An 18,816-nucleotide genomic window follows, 5' to 3' on the forward strand; every position below is an offset into this window, starting at 1 on the left:
TTGGCCTCTACTTCTTCTGTGACCCTACTTTTCCCATTGATATCAAGGGATCTATTTTCATTTCAGCCTCCTTAACATTATCCCTGAGCTACAGAGAATTAGCAGTATATGTTGCATTCTTCTCACCAATTAATTGGTTGAAAAATTGGTGAGAAATTCTTTTAATAATAATTTAGGAGATGGGTAATTAGGTCCTATATAATATATGCATTCTAATATTCTCATCTCTCTCAGCTACCATGTGTTGTATGTCAGGGAGAAGCTGACATTTCAAGCTTATTAACTATAGGCGATCATTGACTCTAAATTCAATTTGTCTTTATCAGATTTTTAAAACTGTTCCCCCTGGACTTCAGACAAAGTACTAAAATTCTAATCCCTAGTAATCACTTCCATATTAATACAGTAATCCTATTGAGCCTTGTATAGTTTCTCTTTAATATAGTATAGATACATGACATAGACTGTGAGAGATTGCCATTCTTTCCATGTATACTTATCACCTCCATGAGCTTTCTTTATAATTCCCAATGGATTGTGTTGGATGTCATAGGCTCAGTATTCATGTCTCCCCAAAATTTATATGTTAAAATACTAACTACTAATGCAGTGGTACTAGGAAGTGGAATCTTTGGGTGATGCCTAAGGCATGAGGGCAGAGTCCTCATAAATCTCATGAACAGGATTAATGCCTTTATATAATAGAAGAAACCCCCAAGAGTCCTCTTGCTTCTTCTACCATGTGAAGACACAGTGAAACAAAGGAAGAGGCCCCTCAGCAGAACCCAACCATGCTGGCACTCTGATCTCAGACTTGCAGCCTCTAGAACTCTGAGAAACAAATTTCTCTTGTTTATAAGACACACAGCCTATGGTTCTTTGTTACAGCCCCCTAATGGACTAAGATGGGCTTCCCAGGTGGCACCATGGTAAAGAATCTGCCTGCCAATGCGGGAGATGCTGGTTCGATCCCTGGGTCAGGAAGATCCCCTGGAGTAGGAAATGGCAACCCATGCCAGTAATTTTGCCTGGAAAACTCCATGGACAAAGGAGCCTGATGGGCTACAATCCATGAGGTAGCAAAGAGTCAGACATGACTGAGTGCACACACGCATACAATGGACTAAGATATCAGGGATCCAACTTAATTCATGGACACAGAGGAAATGTGTTGGTTCACTATATCCTGAAGAGAATCAGCATCACCAGTGCTCTGGGTTTAATACTTACAAGACTTTAGGCAGACAAATATAGTTTCCCTCAGATCAATTTGAAGGAGCGTCCTCCTTTAGTTGGGGCTTCCCAAGCGATGCTAGTGGTAAAGAACTCTCCTGTCGGTGCAGGAGACATAGGAGATTGGGTTCGATCCCTGGTCGCGAAGATCCCCTGCAGTAGGAAAGGCAACCAAGAGAATCCCCACGGACAGAGGAGCCTGGTGGGCTACAGTCCATAGAGTTGCAAAGAGTCAGGTACCACTGAAGCAACTTAGCACACATGTCTCCTTTAGCTGTAGAATTTCAGGTAGATCAGCGCTCACAATTTCTCTGTTTATCAGTGTGTACTCCAATCTCTTGGTCTCATACATCAGTGTCCCACTTCTCCACCACATACCTCCTTACCAGGGAAAACCAGGGAAGGGTGAGAAGTTAATTTGTGCTGAGTCTGTGGAACCCTCAGAATAATTCCACACATTCATTTTCTAGCTGCAAGAGGAGAAAACAGACCAAGAAGAATCATCTGCCTAATGTCTTCATGTTCAGACACAGAAATGGAGCCCACTACATATGCTGTTCGTGAGAACCCAGTCACATGCAACACTTAGAGGAAAAGGAATCTAGTTGGACAACTAGACATGAAATTACCACTCTTATTCTGAAAGAAGCAAAAGAGTATCACTCTGCAACACGTGGGCAGGGTAAATTTATAGAAATTATGGACACCATACATTTCAAAATTAGGAAGAGGCAAGGATGCCCTCCACGTGTTCCAAAGAAGCATGGCTTGGCAAAAACTTTAATTTGGAGCTTCCAGCCTCCAGAACCGCAAAAAAAATTTTCTTCCTGTTGTTTTGAGTCACCCAGTTTATGGCACTGTTATGACAGCCCTAGAAAACTAATACAGAAGGTATATGGAAAAAATAAAAAGAAACATGTAACTGAATTAAGAATAAAAGACTACTTTCTCCAACATACAAACAGCTTTTCCACACTGAAAAGAAAGTAGATGTTCAAAAGTGGTACATAAATAATGATCCAAAGAGGAAATACAAATATCTCTCAATTATGTAAGTTAATAAGATCTGTTTCACTCACAGCAGGAAAAGCACAAAACAGAATTGACTACCATTCTGTTTCTTACTTTCTAAATTATTACTCAACATTTTATAATTCAGATTGAGTACTTGCCAATTTATCATTACAATTTTGTTTATGAAAGCAAAATGTTAGAAATTATCTTAGTGTCTATGAATAAAAAAGTTTAGCATCACTATAAATCTATAAAATGACATAGTATAGGACTGTAAAACAAAATAACTCTCCATAAGTGTTCAATGGAAAATGATCTCTTAGAGGTGTGTTTAAGTGAAAAAAGCAAGACAAGAATACTAGGTAAGGCCTGCTATCATTTGTATTAAAATGAGAAAAGAGTAATTTGCATATTTCTGAATATGCATTATTTTATTATATAAACAAAAAATTTCTCCAGAAGATAAGATCGTTAATAATATTGTTCGCTTATAATGAGGAAACCTGGATAGTTGAGAGACCAGAACTGGAAAAGAATTGCTTTGTCTATTAGTACATTTTGAACTTTGAATAGTAATAGCAAATTATCCACTCAAAATTCAGAGAAAATTAAGATTTGACACAATTCAACATAAGTTTTTCAAGCATGACATCATGTAGAGTTCTTTAATCAATTTTATTAATATAAAAATACTTACAATTAATCTAACAAATACTTAACATATCCCTTTGCTCTGTGCCAGTTACTGTTCTTCGCATTTTTGCCTCTTGTGGGTCTGGTGGTTGGCAGTCTACCAGGGTCACTCTCTGTAGAGGAGGGCATTTATCCAAAGTAACTGATGCTGAGAAATTGAAAATAAGAAACATTTACTATTAGATGTTACTAAGTACCAGGTTTACTATTTTACCCTTAAAGAATTACAACAGTGTTTAAAGTCAATTTTTTATATAAAGAGCTCACAATCTAATTTGTTATTGAAGAGAACATTTATAACCTTAATTAGTAAAAATTGCTCTATTCTGACTCCTTTACTAGGCCTAGCTTGTGAAACTGTGGCTTTTGGTTCATCTACTGAGAGTAACTTATTAACATTCAAATTTTGAAGGTTTTGTGAATTTTGTAGATTATATGCAATGATATGTATAAGATAATTGAAGAAAATTCTTTTTTTTAATTAATTAATTAAATTTTGGCCGTGTCCCTGGCTTAGTTGTGGCATGCGGGCTTAGCTGCCCCATAGCATATGGGATCTTTAGCTCCCCAACCAGGGATCAGACTCAAATCCCCTGCTTTGGAAGGCAGATTCTTAACCACTGGACCACCAAGCAGTCTCCAAGCTGAGAATCCTTGATGAGATTCTTGTGCATGTGTATGTTTTGTGAAGCACTGATAACTATATTCTCAACTGCTGTTTGAGGGTAGTCATATATATAAGGCCTTAGAAGTTAGAGACAGTGTTTCTCCTGGGATGTTTCCAAACCAGGATTATAAAGATAACATATCCCTTCAGACCAAAGATTGGAGAGACTGACAGTTACCCCCTTTTAAGATGGGGGTTTCCTATGCACGGGGTTCCTCACCTGTGACACAAACCCACTATGCATGCAGCAACTACCTGGGTCCCCCTTAGCATCTCCTATCATGGGAATTGGGGGACAAGAAAAAACAGATGAAAACATGAAATTGATACTGTCTTTCATGTTGTTGCCTTTGAGCCAGAGTCACCAATATTCTACTAACATCTATGAAACTGTGGCAAGATAAGTTGTGAGTTTGCATTAACATAAAAATCTCATACCCTCTATAATTATTGCTAGTTGCTTTCAAAGAACTGCCTTTTTTTTTTGACAAGAGTACATCTAGATACAAAACATGGACTCCTATTATGACAAATGATTAAACTTTTTATTTCTTTTGCTAACAAAGAATCTAGGCAAATATTAAAACTTTGTGTAAAGTCATAAAAATGCTGGAGATGCACACATATAAATGCAAATACTTACTTTAAAAACTTCATATAAATAACATATTTAAAAGAAATTATTGATGACCAGTGTGTGTGTATACATGTATATATACATGTATACACATACACCACACATACACACACACACACACACGCATGCATATGTGGAAAATAAGCAATTTGAGAAAATATGTATTTTTTAGATCTTTGCAGGTTTTAAGAAAAAGTATTGCTTCATAATGGAATTTAGTTTTATGTTAAGGAAATGACAAATGTTTCATTGCCAAGATTTCAATTTAAAGAACTAGCCTAAGAATGCAATCAAAAAAAAGAAAACACTGTAAGTGAAGTGTTAGCACAAGTATATCTGCAATAATACAAAACTATATGACATCTCTTTATATCTCATAATTAAAATATCACACATATTTTAATATGATTCTGTCAACTGTCAACTAATGTTAGTATTGAATTATGGGTGATTTTCCCTCAATTTTAAAATATTTTCATTATTCTCTTATATTGTTTATTTTAATAGAAGCAAAAAACATAAAAATTAACTAATACCTCCTGAAAGCCTAGAACACCATAAATATGTATTTTTTATAACTTATAAAGCAATTTAAAATAATCATTTTGCTAATTAATTTTCTTGTTATATAAGTTGGCAGAGAACTGATTGCTCCTTGTATCTTTCTAGAAGTATTCAAGAGTAATAGATTTAAGTAGGATGAAACAGCTATGAACTTCTGTGAAAAAAAAAGTAGGTTTACTAATGGAGATTATGTGTTTCTGTCTCTAACTTCTCAAATAGAATCTGAGTAAGCTTGTGCTATCAAAAATAGTGATACCCTACAGTGCCAATTATTTTTCACCTCCTCAGATTGGGTGAGAGAAACTCATATATGTCTGCCTACATGACGAATGTATAATCAAAAGAGACAGAAGAATAGGCTGAAGTCACTTACTTTAATCAACAAATACAGCATGTGTATATTTTTATTTCACATTATTAGAAATGAAAATTTATTTTATTAAGGCTAGACAATTTAGACTAAAAAAAATAAGAATAGAGGTAGAAAAGACTGCCATTAATTTTTCCCAACCTTATTAAGGTATAATTGACAAATAAAAATTGCATACTTTTAAGGTATACAATGCAATGATTTGATATACCTATGTATTTTGAAATGATTACCATGGTAAAGGTAATTAATATATCAATAACCTCATATAGCTCCCAATTTTTTTTTTCTGTTTTTCATGTGTACATGGTGAGAACACTTGAGATATACACCTTTAACAAATTTCAAACACAAAAATAGTGTTATTATTACTATTTTTATTTTATATTGGAATATATATATTTAACTGGAGAAGGCAATGGCACCCCACTCCAGTACTCTTGCCTGGAAAATCCCATGGACGGAGGAGCCTGGTGGGCTGCAGTCCATGGGGTCGCTAAGGGTTGGACACGCCTGAGCGACTTCACTGTCACTTTTCACTTTCACACATTGGAGAAGGAAATGGCAACCCACTCCCGTGTTCTTGCCTGGAGAATCCCAGGGACGGGGGAGCCTGGTGGGCTGCCGTCTATGGGGTCGCACAGAGTCGGACAAGACTGAAGTGACTTAGCAGCAGCAGCATATATATTTAATATACATTTTTACTTTTAAAAAGTATATTAGAATATAATCAATTATTCATGTTGTGATAGTTTCAGGCAGACAGCAAAGGGACTCAGCCATGTATATACATGTATCCATTCTTCTCCAAACTCCCTCCCATCCAGGCTGCCATGTAGCATTAATCAGAGTTCCCTATGTTATACAGGAGGTCATTGGTTATTATTTTAATTACAGCAGTGTGTAAATATCCACCCCAAACTCCCGAACTATCCTTTCCTCCATTTTCCCCCACTCCCCACCCCTGCCTCCACCACCACAACAAGCTCATTTTCTAAGTCTGCGAGTCTATTTCTGTTTGTAAATAGGTTCATTTGTATCATTTCTGAAAACAGTATTATTAATGATAGTAATCATCCTCTACTTTAGATCCCAAGAAGTTATTCATCTTATAATTGACATTTGAATTTGAAAGCAAGTTTTCTCTCTATGCTATAAGTAGCAGACTCCAATTTATCATAGACTGTTCCTTTGTTTTAGAAAATTATCAGATTGGGCTCTTCAGTTAACCAAATATAAGTAAATATACTCCCATCAACTATGAATTTATCATCAATATGAATTTAAAAGTTCATTTTGAGGAATGAAAATTATAAATTAGACAAGTTACAAACACATTCAGTGAGAAATCCTGGAACACTGCTATTTTCTAAATGCAAAAAGTATATTCTTAGAATATACACTTGAAAATGTATCTTTCATGATGTAATAAGTATGAATTTATGTTTTCAAAATATCTTTCTTTTGTTTCTAACAACAGCAAACCTAGCATTGTACAAACCTTCTCCAATAACTCAAAATTACTATGTTCAAAACTGATGAAAGTGAAAGTGTTAATTTGCTCAGTCATGTCTGATTCTTTGCTACGCCATGGACTGTAGCCTGGCAGGTCCCTCTGGCCATAGAATTTTCCATCCAAGAACACTGGAGTGGGTCGTCATTACCTTCTCCAGGAAATCTTCCTGACCCAGGGATAGAACCTGAGTCTCCTGCATTGCAGGTGAATTCTTTACTGTCTGAGCCAACATGGAAGCCCTCAAAACTGATAACTAACCACAAAAAGATCACACACTCCATGTAGGAGAAAGAGAAAATTACTTTGGTTAGCATGTGAACTGTGGAAAACACTTTTTCTTAGCATGAAGCCCTTTATCCCTTTTCTGAAGAAGGACATTTCAAGTCAAGGGATAACTATAGCAAACTGGTCTTTACAGACAGATTCATTATAAGCGAATCTGAGACTTCCGAACTACAATTTAAAAGTGTGTGTGTGTGTGTGTGTGTGTGTGTTTATGTGTACATTTAACATTAGCTTGCTTGGTTCTGTCTAGTCTCTATTTCTTCATCCTGCTTTAGAGCTTTGGATCTGTTCTTTTTTTCCAGGTATTTATTTTTATAATTTGTAAATAACAAAAAGTTTATGAATGTATTTGGTTAGCAAATTACATTCAGTTGCCTACAATACAGCAAATAGTTAGCTTATTTAAAAAATAATCCAGTTCAAAAATAAAGAAATCAGTGATGACATACATTGCCTGAGTACAGGGGTATATACCTTTAAAACAAATCTCTTTTGACATATTCAGTTTAGTAAAACCTCTGCCCACTGCTTACACTGTAGGTGAGGACAGCACTTTCTGTATGACATCTCCTTATTTTAGACCCATCTGCAGTGGGAATCCCACCTGCTAAGCTGCCCTCTAGAATCCTTGACCCTTTACTGAACTCCAATGGGTTACTACTGTCAAATGCCTATTGCTATTTAGAACAAAGCATTCAAAGGGCACTAGTGTGGATCAAGAGAACTCAAAATACAATTATATTGGAAGTAAGCTGAAACAATGCAAAACAGCAATTTAATTTTAATAGAGAATGTTGTTAGAGAAATTATATTAATTCTGTAATTACAGAGTAATGTCATTGATATACTCTTTTGTGCTTTAAAAGTAAAATCTCAATTATAACACTCACAAAAGCAAAGTGAGCCATTCTAATAGCATTAGGAAGATAGAAACAGTCATTTTAGTTTGACCTTCTGTTAACTAAACATTTCCAGACCTGAGAGTCCTGCTCAGCAAATGTCCTTGCTCAGTGATTTAGCACTCTTAAGAGCTGTGTGACTAGACTATTGCTCATTGTAAGACTCCCTAATTTGTTCCAAATTATCACAATTAAGGAAGGAGCTTTAAAGCATCCATCATTACACAAAAGCTGCATTTGCTTTCATAGTATTCTGCTTTGGCACTTTAAAATTAGATAGTTTTAGGGTATTTCATTTCCTCTGAAAAATTAAACTGTCGTAATGGGTCAACAATTGCAAAACTATATTTAAGATATTATTCTACTGTTGGTTTATCAGGGCATTGTAATTTTGTCACAAAATTCAATCAGGATTAAAGTTAATATTTTCAGTTTTTCATATAACATTAAAGCAATTTAAAGTAACCCACTTTATTGCATTTCCAAGTGGAAATAGCTGATTACATAATAGAAAGTGTTCTATGTTTTAAACTGAACATAAAATAGTAAATTATATTTGTAAGAAAAATTAATATTTAAAACATATAGATTTAGAGATAAGTAAAAAAGGGAATTTCATAAATAATTTTTAAACATCAATTATTTTTTCTCAGACAATATTTGATCTGCATCTTCAGTTATGGGAATTTGTATTAAGAAAATAAAGCGAGCACAAAGGATCTCCAATATTGTATACAAAACTGTTCAAAAAACATTATATATAACATGTAAAAATGTAGAAATCTAAATATCTAAAGCCAGAAATCTAAGTATCTAAATATTTAAATGAAGGTAAATTAATTGTTATATAAGGCTACTGATATAATAGAAAAACAAGGATAATCCTAATTTTGAAGAATATTTTATAAAATGAGAATACACTTATGTATTAAAAGTTAGTGACCAATATCCCCTTAATTTAAAATATTGGATATTAAGTTTCAAATATTTTTTAAAAATGAAATAAATATTAAAAATTAAAACTACAGTGAGGTATCACGTCACACCAGTGAAAATGTCCATCATTAAAAAGTCTAAAACTAACAAATGCTTGAGAAGGTGTGAAGAGACCCTCCTAAACTGTTGGTAGGAATGTAAGTTGGTGCAGAGAACTGGAGAACAGTATGGAGGCTCCTCAGAAAACTAAAAATAGAATTACCAAATGATCCAGTAATCCCATTCCTGGGCATATATTCAGACAAAACTCCAATTCAAAAAGATAAATGCACCCATATACTCATAGCAACAGTATTCACTATAGCCAAGACCTGGAAACAACCTACATGTTCATTAACAGATGAATAGATAAAGAATATGTGGTGCATATATACAATGGACTATTACTTAACCACAAGAAAAAACAAAAACAAAACAAGGCCATTTGCAGCAACATGAATGCAACTAGAGACTATTAGACTCAGTGAAGTTAGTCAGAAAGAAAGAAAAGTATCATATCACTCGTATATGGAAACTAACATATGACACAAATGAAACTATCTATGAAGCAGAAACAGACTCACAGACATAGAGAGCAGATTTGTGGTAGCCAAGGTGTGGGTTGGGGAGGGCTGGATTGGGAGTCTGGAGTTAGTAGATGCAAATTATTATATACAGAAGGGATAAACAACAAGGTTCTACTATATAGCACAGGTAACTATAACTATAGTCAACAGTCTGAGATAAACCATAATGGAAAATAATATAAAAAATATTAAAAAAATAATATAAAAAATATGGAAAATAATATAAAATAATGGAAAATAATATAAAAAATATTAAAAAATAATATAAAAATAATATAAAACTGAGTCATTTTGCTATACAGCAGAAATTAATACAACATTATAAATCAATGATACTTAAATTTTAAAAAAATGATAAACAATAGCTCCTTCATGTTGTGTGATTAATGGATTTATTTTGTTTTTAATCTACCTATGTTTTCTTCTATCTCCAAATCACTATTAATGTTCATTAATTTAATAATTTAAGCATTTTAAAATATTCAAAATAGTGTACATTTTACTTTTTCTAGCTATATTGTTGGCAAATACAAAAACAAAAATGTTGTGTTTAGGTATGAAAAGTATCAATCTATGATTGTTTATACTCATAAAAAGTTAAGCATTTTACATTTTAGTGCCTTATTTTTATATATTTATGCCACATTTACACTCATATATTTTCTACTTCATGGATCACAGCCTTGTCATGGTGAAGGGCCTTGCGTAACACAATGAAGCTATGGGCCATACTGTGTGGTGCCATCCAAGACGGACGAATCATATGGAGAGTTCTGGCAAAACGTGGTACACTGGAGGAGGGAATGTCATACTACTCCAGTATTCTTGCCAGGAGAATCTTATGAATAGCATGAAAAGGCAAAAAGATACGGCATTAGAAAATGAGCCCCTCCCCCCTCAGGTTGGAAGGTGTCCAATATGCTACTGCTGAAGAGTGAAGGGCAATTACTAAGCTCCAGAGTGAAGTGGCTGGGCCAAAGCAGAAATGACACTCAGCTGTGGATATGTCTGGTGGTGAAAGTAAAGTCCAATGCTGTAAAGAAAATACTGCATAGGAACCTAGAATGTTAGGTCCATGAATCAAGGTAAATTCGATGTGGTCAGGCAGGAGATGGCAAGAGTGAACTTCCAAATCTTAGGTATTAGTGAACTAAAATGGATGGGAATGGGCAAATTTAATTCAGATGACCATTACATCTACTACTGTGGAAAAGAATCCCTTAGTAGAAATGGAATAGCCCTCATAGTCAATAAGAGTCCAAAATGCAGTAGTTGAATGCAATCTCAAAAACCACAGAATGATCTTGGTTCGTTTCCAGGGCAAACAATTCAACATCACAGTAATTTAAGTCTATGCCTCAACCACTACTGCCAAAGACAATGAAGTTGAATGGTTCTGTGAAGGCCTACAAGATTTTCTAGAACTAACACCAAAAAAGGATGTCCTTTTCATCACAGGGGATTGGAATGAAAAGGTAGGAAATCAAGAACTTTGTGGCCCAGGGATCAAACCTGCATCTCCTGCACTGCACATAGATTCTTTTTTTTTTTTTGTTCACCACCATTTTATTTTTATTTTTCTCCATTTATTTTTATTAGTTGGAGGCTAATTACTTTACAATATTGTAGTGGGTTTTGTCATACATTGACATGAATCATCCATGGAGTTACATGTATTCCCCATCCTGATCCCCCTCTCACCTCCCTCTCCACCCAATTCCTCTGAGCCTTCCCAGTGCACCAGGCCCAAGCACTTGTCTCATGCATCCAGCCTGGGCTGGTGATCTGTTTCACTATAGATAATATACATGTTTCGATGCTGTTCTCTCAAAACATCCCCCCCTCGCCTTCTCCCAGAGTCCAAAAGTCTGTTCTGTACATCTGTGTCTCTTTTCTGTTTTGCATATAGGGTTATCATTCATCTTTCTAAATTCCATATATATGCATTAGTATACTATATTGGTCTTTATTTTTCTGGCTTACTTCACTCTGTATAATGGGCTCCAGTTTCATCCATCTCATTAGAACTGATTCAAATGAATTCTTTTTAATGGCTGAGTAATATTCCATGGTGTATATGTACCACAGCTTCCTTATCCATTCATCTGCTGATGGGCATCTAAGTTGCTTCCATGTCCTGGCTATTATAAACAGTGCTGCGATGAACATTGGGGTGCACGTGTCCCTTTCAGATCTGGTTTCCTCAGTGTGTATGCCCAGAAGTGGGATTGCTGGGTCATATGGCAGTTCTATTTCCAGTTTTTTAAGAAATCTCCACACTGTTTTCCATAGCGGCTGTACTAGTTTGCATTCCCACCAACAGTGTAAGAGGGTTCCCTTGTCTCCACACCCTCTCCAGCATTTATTGCTTGTAGACTTTTGGATAGCAGCCATCCTGACTGGCGTGTAATGGTACCTCATTGAGGTTTTGATTTGCATTTCTCTGATAATGAGTGATGTTGAGCATCTTTTCATGTGTTTGTTAGCCATCTGTATGTCTTCTTTGGAGAAATGTCTGTTTAGTTCTTTGGCCCATTTTTTGATTGGGTCATTTATTTTTCTGGAGTTGAGCTGCAGGAGTTGCTTGTATATTTTTGAGATTAATCCTTTGTCTGTTTCTTCATTTGCTATTATTTTCTCCCAATCTGAGGGCTGTCTTTTCACCTTGCTTATAGTTTCCTTTGTTTTGCAAAGCTTTTAAGTTTAATTAGGTCCCGTTTGTTTATTTTTGCTTTTATTTCCAATATTCTGGGAGGTGGGTCATAGAGGATCCTGCTGTGATAGATTCTTTATGGATTAAGGCACCAGGGAAGGCTACTTAATGTATGATACTGGGAAAATTAAGTAAACCTGTTTTCTAATCTGTAAAATGGGAACAATTAAAGAATCTACTATATAATTTTGTGTGTGTGTTTCTGTTTGAGAGAGAAAGAACAGATTGGTTTATTAGTAGTGGTTATCTACAGAAACATACTCAATAAAAGGTATGCATATATACATAGGAAGATATTTATTTTAGGTAATTAACTATTTAATTATGGAAGCTTGGTAAGTATAAAGTCTGATGGGGGTGGGGGGAAGACCAGTATGCTGGACATTCAGGAAAGAGTCCAAAGGTAATTTACCTGGAGATTCAGACAGAGGCAATATTGGAGCTGAAGATGTTTTTTCATTTCTTTAATTTTTTTTTAATTGGAGGATAATTGTGTTACAATGTTGTATTGATTTCTGTCATTAAGTATACATATATTCCCTCCCTTTTGAGCCAGCCTCCTCCCTCCCATTCCAACCCTATAGGTCACCACAGAGTGTCAGACTGGGCTCCCTGTGTTATATAGCAGCTTCTTACTACTTATATATTTTATATATGATAGTGTATTTTTGTCAGTACTACTTTCTCAATTCATCTCACACTCTCTTTACTGCTCTGTGTCCACAAGTCCATTCTCTACATCTGCATCTCCATTCCTTCCCTGCAAATAGGTTCATCAGTACTATTTTTCAAGATTACATATATATGTGTAAATATACAGTGTCCATCAGTGGATGAATTGACACCACAGATGTGGTAATATATACAAAGAATATTACTCAGCCATAAAAATTAATAAATTTGAGTCAGTTGTAGTCAATGCAGAGTGAATTCAGAAAGAGAAAAATAAATATTGTATCACATTACTTCGTGGAAAATAGATGGGCAAACAGTGGAAACAGTAAGCAACTTAATTTTAATGGGCTCCAAAATCACTGCAGACGGTGACTGCAGCCATGAAATTAAAAGATGCTTGTTCCTTGGAAAAAAGTCATGATCAAACTAGATAGCATATTAAAAAGCAAAGACATTAATTACTTTGCCAACAAAGGTCCATCTAGTCAAGGCTATGGTTTGTCCAGTAGTCATGTATGGATGTGAGAGTTGGATGATAAAGAAAGCTGAGCACCAAAGAATTGATGCTTTAGAACTGTGATGTTGGAGAAGACTCTTGAGAGTCCCTTGGACTGCAAGGAGATCCAACCGGTCCATCCTAACAACATCAGTCCTGAATATTCATCAGAAGAGAAGCTGAAACTCCAATATTTTAGCCACCTGATGTGAAGAACTGACTCATTTGAAAAGACCCTGATGCTGGGAAAGATTGAAGGCAGGAGGAGAAGGGGATGACAGAGGATGAGATAGCTGGATGGCATCACCAATTCAATGGACATGAGTTTGAGTAAACTCCAGGAGTTGGTGATGGACAGGGAGGCCTGGTGTGCTGCCATCCATGGGATCACAAAGAGTTGGACACCACTGAGTGACAGAACTGAACTGAACTAATGTAGTTGAAACCTGAAGAAAGGCCTCTGACAGGATTCTCTCTTGCTCAGAGGAGGATGGGAATTTGTTCACGATATTCAGGGTTTTAAACAGCTAGAAGAGACCTATCCACATATAGAGAGCAACCTGCTTTACTCAAAGCCCAACAATTTATGTGTTCAGTTAGTTCAGTTCAGTCACTCAGTTATGTCTGACTTTTGCGACCCCATGGACTGCAGCAGGTCAGGCCTCCCTGTCCATCACCAACTCCAGAAACTCACTCAATTTCATGTTCATTGAGTTGGTGATGCCATCCAACAATCTCATCCTCTGTCGTCCCCTTCTACTCCCACCTTCAATCTTTGCCAGCATCAGGATCTTTTCTAATGAGTCAGTTCTTCAACTCAGGTGGCCAAAATATTGGAGTTTCAGCTTCAGCATCAGTCCTTCCAATGAATATTTGGAACTGATTTCCGTTAGGATGGACTGGTTGGATCTCCTTGCAGTCCAAGGGGCTCTCAAGAGTCTTCTCCAACACCACAGTTCAAAAGCATCAATTCTTCAGCTCTCATCTTTCTTTATGGTCCAAATCTCACTTCCACACATGACTCCTGGAAAAACCATAGCTTAGTCTAGATGGACTTTTGTTGGCAAAGTAATGTCTCTGCTTTTTAATAGGCTCTCTAGGTTGGTGACAGCTTTTCTTCCAAGGAGCAAGCATCTTTTAGTTTCATGACTGCAATCACCATCTGCAATGATTTTGGAGCCCAAAAAATAAAGTCCGTCACTGTTTCCACTGTTTCCCCATTTATTAGCCATGAAGTGATGGGACCAGATATCATGATCTTAATTTTCTGAATGCTGAGTTTTAAGCCAACTTTTTCACTCTCCTCTTTCACTTTTATCAAGAAGCTCTTTAGTTCTTCTTCGCTTTCTGCCATAACGGTGGTATCATCTGTATATCTGAGGTTATTGATATTTCTCCCAGCAATCTTGATTCCAGCTTGTGCTTTATCCAACCTAGCATTTTGCATGTTGTACTCTGTATAAAAATTAAACAAGCAGGGTGACAGTATACAGCCTTGATGCACTCCTTTCCCGATTTGGAACCAGTCTGTTGTTCCATGTCTTGTTCTAACTGTTGTTTCTTGACCTGCATACAAATTTCTAAGGAGGTAGGTCAGGCGGTCCGGTATTCCCATGTCTTTAAGAATTTTCCACAGTTTTTTATGATCCACACGGTCGAAGGCTTTGGCATAGTCAATAAAGCAGATGTTTTTCTGGAACTCTCTTGCTTTTTTGATGATCCAACAGATGTTGGCAATATGATCTCTGTTTCCTCTGCTTTTTCTAAATCCTGTTTGAACATATGGAAGTTCACGGTTCACGTCCTGTTGAAGCCTGGCTTGGAGAATTTTGAGCATTACTTTGCTAGTGTGTGAGATGAGTGCAATTGTGCGGTAGTTTGAGCATTCTTTGGCATTGCCTTTCTTTGGGATTGGAATGAAAACTGAACTTTTCCAGTCCTGTGGCCACCGCTGAGTTTTACAAATTTGCTGGCATATTGAGTGCAGCACTTTCACAGCATCATCTCTTAGGATTTGAAATAGCTAAACTGTAATTCCACCACCTCCACTAGCTTTGTTCATAGTGATGGTTTCTAAGGCCCACTTGACTTCGCATTTCAGGATGTCTGGCTCTAGGTGAGAGATCACACCATCATGATTATCTGGGTTGTGAAGGTCTTTTTTTGTATAGTTTTTCTGTGTATTCTTGCCACCTTTTCTTAATTGCTTCTGTTAGGTCCACACCATTTCTGTCCTTTATTATGACCATCTTTGCATGATACATTCCCTTGGTATCTCTAATTTTCTTGAAGACCTCTCTAGTCTTTCCCATTCCATTATTTTCCTTTATTTCTTTGCATTGATCACTGAGGAAGGCTTTCTTATCTCTCCTTGCTGTTCTTTGGAACTCTGCATTCAAATGGATATATCTTTCCTTTTTTCCTTTGCCTTTTGCTTTTCACAGCTGTTTGTAAGGCCTCCTCGGAAAACCATTTTGCCTTTTTGCATTTGTTTTTCTTGGAGATGGTCTTGATCACTGCCTCCTGTTCAATGTCACAAACCTCCATCCATAGTTCTTCAGGCACTCTGTCTATCAGATAATCTGTTGAATCTATCACTTCTACTGTTTATTCATAAGGGATTTGATTTAGGCCATACCTGCATGGTCTAATGGTTTTCCCTATTTTATTCAATTTAAGTCTGAATTTGGCAATAAGGAGTTCATGATCTGAGCCACAGTCAGCTCCCAGTCTTGTTTTTGCTGACTCTATAGAGCTTCTCCATCTTTGACTGCAAAGAATACAATCAATTTGATTTCGGTATTGACCATCTTGTGATTTCCATGTGTAGAATCTTCTCTTGTGTTGTTGGAAGAGGGTGTTTGCTATAACCAGTTTGTTCTCTTGGCAAAACTCTGTTAGCCTTTGTCCTGCTTAATTTCATCTAAAAATGTCATTACAGAAATATCCAGAATAATATTGGATCACACACCTGGGCATTGTGGCTTAGCCAAGTTTACTCATAAATCTAATCATCACAGTTTATGTGTAGATTGATACCTAGTACATAACTGTAGATATTATTAATATTAACTTGTCAGATTACCTTGATAATTAGCTTTATAGTTGGTCCTGCTTCAGTAACAATAGCAAATTACATAGAACTATTTTACAAACACAAGAGCTAAAGAGACAGAAGAATATGTAATCTCAAGGAAAGAAAAAGAAGACCAAAACAGGAAGTAATAAAAAAATTACAGAAAACATATAATATAATCCTTTTAACTTTTGTCTATATTTCATTAAGTTTAAAACTCATTAGTGTTAAAAATCTCTCCTTGGACTTGTTTCATACTCTAAATATTTTTCATAAAAATGTTTTATATTTAATGTCTAAAAATTAAGGTACAATAAGAGTTAATTTATGAAACAGTGGTAGTAGAACATGAATTAAATTTAGTTTATCCTGCAAAGGTTTGTGTTATAATTGGAGAAGGAAATCACAACCCACTCTAGTATTCTTGCCTGGAAAATCCCGTGGACAGATGAGTGTGGCAGGCCACAGTCCATGGGGTCATGAAGAGTCAGACATGACTGGATGACTTCACCTGTATTATAAGAGCTCTGCCTGAGGCTTACAGATCAGCAACTATGCGTGTGTGTATGCTCAGTAGCTTCAGCTGTGTCTGACTCTTTGCAACCCCATGGACTGTAGTCTGCCAGGCGCCTCAGTCCATGGGATTTTCACCGCAAGAATACTGCAGTGGGTAGCCATGCCCTCTTCCAGGGGATCTTAGTGACTCAGGGATCAAACCCGTGTCTCCTGCATTGAAGGTGGATTCTTTCCCACTGAGCCACCAGGCAAGCTGTTTCAGCAGCTATGCCTACTCATCAATTCAGTGTTTTCCAGAATGCTAAGCAAAAAAGATCTTTTGAAGAGATGCCACCTTCCCCATAGCACATTTGAGCTTTTAATGTGCTACCTACACTTTTGCTAGTTATTCGAGGCTGAGATCCTCTTGTTCAGGAGATTGTAAAATGCACTTACAATTTTTATTTCTGAAATATTTACAAGTGGAAACGTGTGTCCTTTAGACAGGTGGCTCTCAAATTATGCTGCAAAACTGTCTTCCTGCAATTTCTCTTCATCATAACTGTGAAAAGAAAATATTTTTAGGATAGGAAGTTTTTATGCTCTGTACATATCCTTGTTTACCGATGTATGTCCTCTACTAGACTTCTAAGGAGTGGTTTACAAGAGGTAAATTTTCTAAGTATATATATGTGAAACTTTTATTCTGTTCTTGCACATCTTTCATAGCTTCCTGTGCTGTTGAGAATTCCAATGCAATTCACATTTTTTTCTTACACTGCCCTTTGTGTTTATTTTCCCTCCTCCACCCCTGCTGAAATATTAATACTTATAGGATTTTCTCATTATGGCAAATGGTCTGATATTCTTGATGAACTTTCTTGGGATGGATCTTTTTTTTTCCTGCAGCATTCTGAGTTTATGGTAGGAGTTATCAATCTGGAAAACCATGACTCTCTGACTTGGAAACTTTTCTTGTATTATCATAAAAATCATTTTTATCTTTTTTTTCTCTTTGTCATTTTTTCTGTAAGTTCTACTGTTACAATGCAGATCGATATCTTGCTTCTTAAACTGAGCCTACCTGACGTGCTTTGTTCATCATCCTCATGTTTTATTCTAATATCTTGGAAATTTTCTGATTTAGTCTATAGTCCTGCTACTATTAATAAACATCCTTTAGTTTCAGTCATGAATTTTCATTGGGTTTGGGGCAAAAGGAAAAAGTAAGATCCACATAGCATATGCCTAAATATAAGCAGGTGCCCAATATGCTACCGAGATCAGTGGAGAAATAACTCCAGAAAGAATGAAGGGATGGAGCCAAAGCAAAAACAACACCCAGTTGTGGATGGGACGGGTGATAGAAGCAAGGTCCGATGCTGTAAAGAGCAATAATGCATAGGAACCTGGAATGTTAGGTCCATGAATCAAGGCAAATAGGAAGTGGTCAAACAGGAGATGGCAAGAGTGAATATCGACATTCTAGGAATCAGCAAACTAAAATGGACTGGAATGAGTGAATTTAACTCAGATGACCATTATATCTACTACTGTGGGCAGGAGTCCCTTGGAAGAAATGGAGTAGCCATCATGGTCAACAAACGAGTCCAAAATGCAGTACTTGGATCCAATCTCAAAAATGAAAGAATGATCTCTGTTCGTTTCCAAAGCAAACCATTCAATATCACGGTAATCCAAGCCTATGCTCCAACCAGTAATGTTGAAGAAGCTGAAGTTGAACGGTTCTATGAAGACCTACAAGACCTTTTAGAAATAACACCCAAAAAAGACATCCTTTACATTAAAGGGGACTGGAATGCAAAAGTAGGAAGTCAAGAAACACCTGGAGTAACAGGCAAATTTGGCTTTGGAGTACAGAATGAAGCAGGGCAAAGGCTAATAGAGTTTTGCCAAGAGA

The 18,816-nt window shown here is 36.3% G+C and overlaps 1 long non-coding RNA gene across 2 annotated transcripts in view; it reads right to left on the minus strand.

Annotated features, from left to right (window-relative positions):
• LOC122447425 overlaps nucleotides 1-18,816 on the minus strand; it is a 345,510-nt gene that overhangs the window by 26,915 nt on the left and 299,779 nt on the right. The window contains exons 3-4 of one of the 2 annotated variants that reach the window (XR_006271222.1): nucleotides 2,945-3,088; nucleotides 1,231-1,703 (exon numbers count right to left, since the gene is read on the minus strand). This is a non-coding gene — a long non-coding RNA (uncharacterized LOC122447425). The remainder of the gene's footprint in view (nucleotides 1-1,230; nucleotides 1,704-2,944; nucleotides 3,089-18,816) is intronic. The other variant, XR_006271223.1, reaches the window with a different exon arrangement.

The sequence above is a fragment of the Cervus canadensis genome, chromosome 9 (assembly GCF_019320065.1).
Source record: "Cervus canadensis isolate Bull #8, Minnesota chromosome 9, ASM1932006v1, whole genome shotgun sequence".
Classification (NCBI taxonomy): domain Eukaryota; kingdom Metazoa; phylum Chordata; class Mammalia; order Artiodactyla; family Cervidae; genus Cervus; species Cervus canadensis.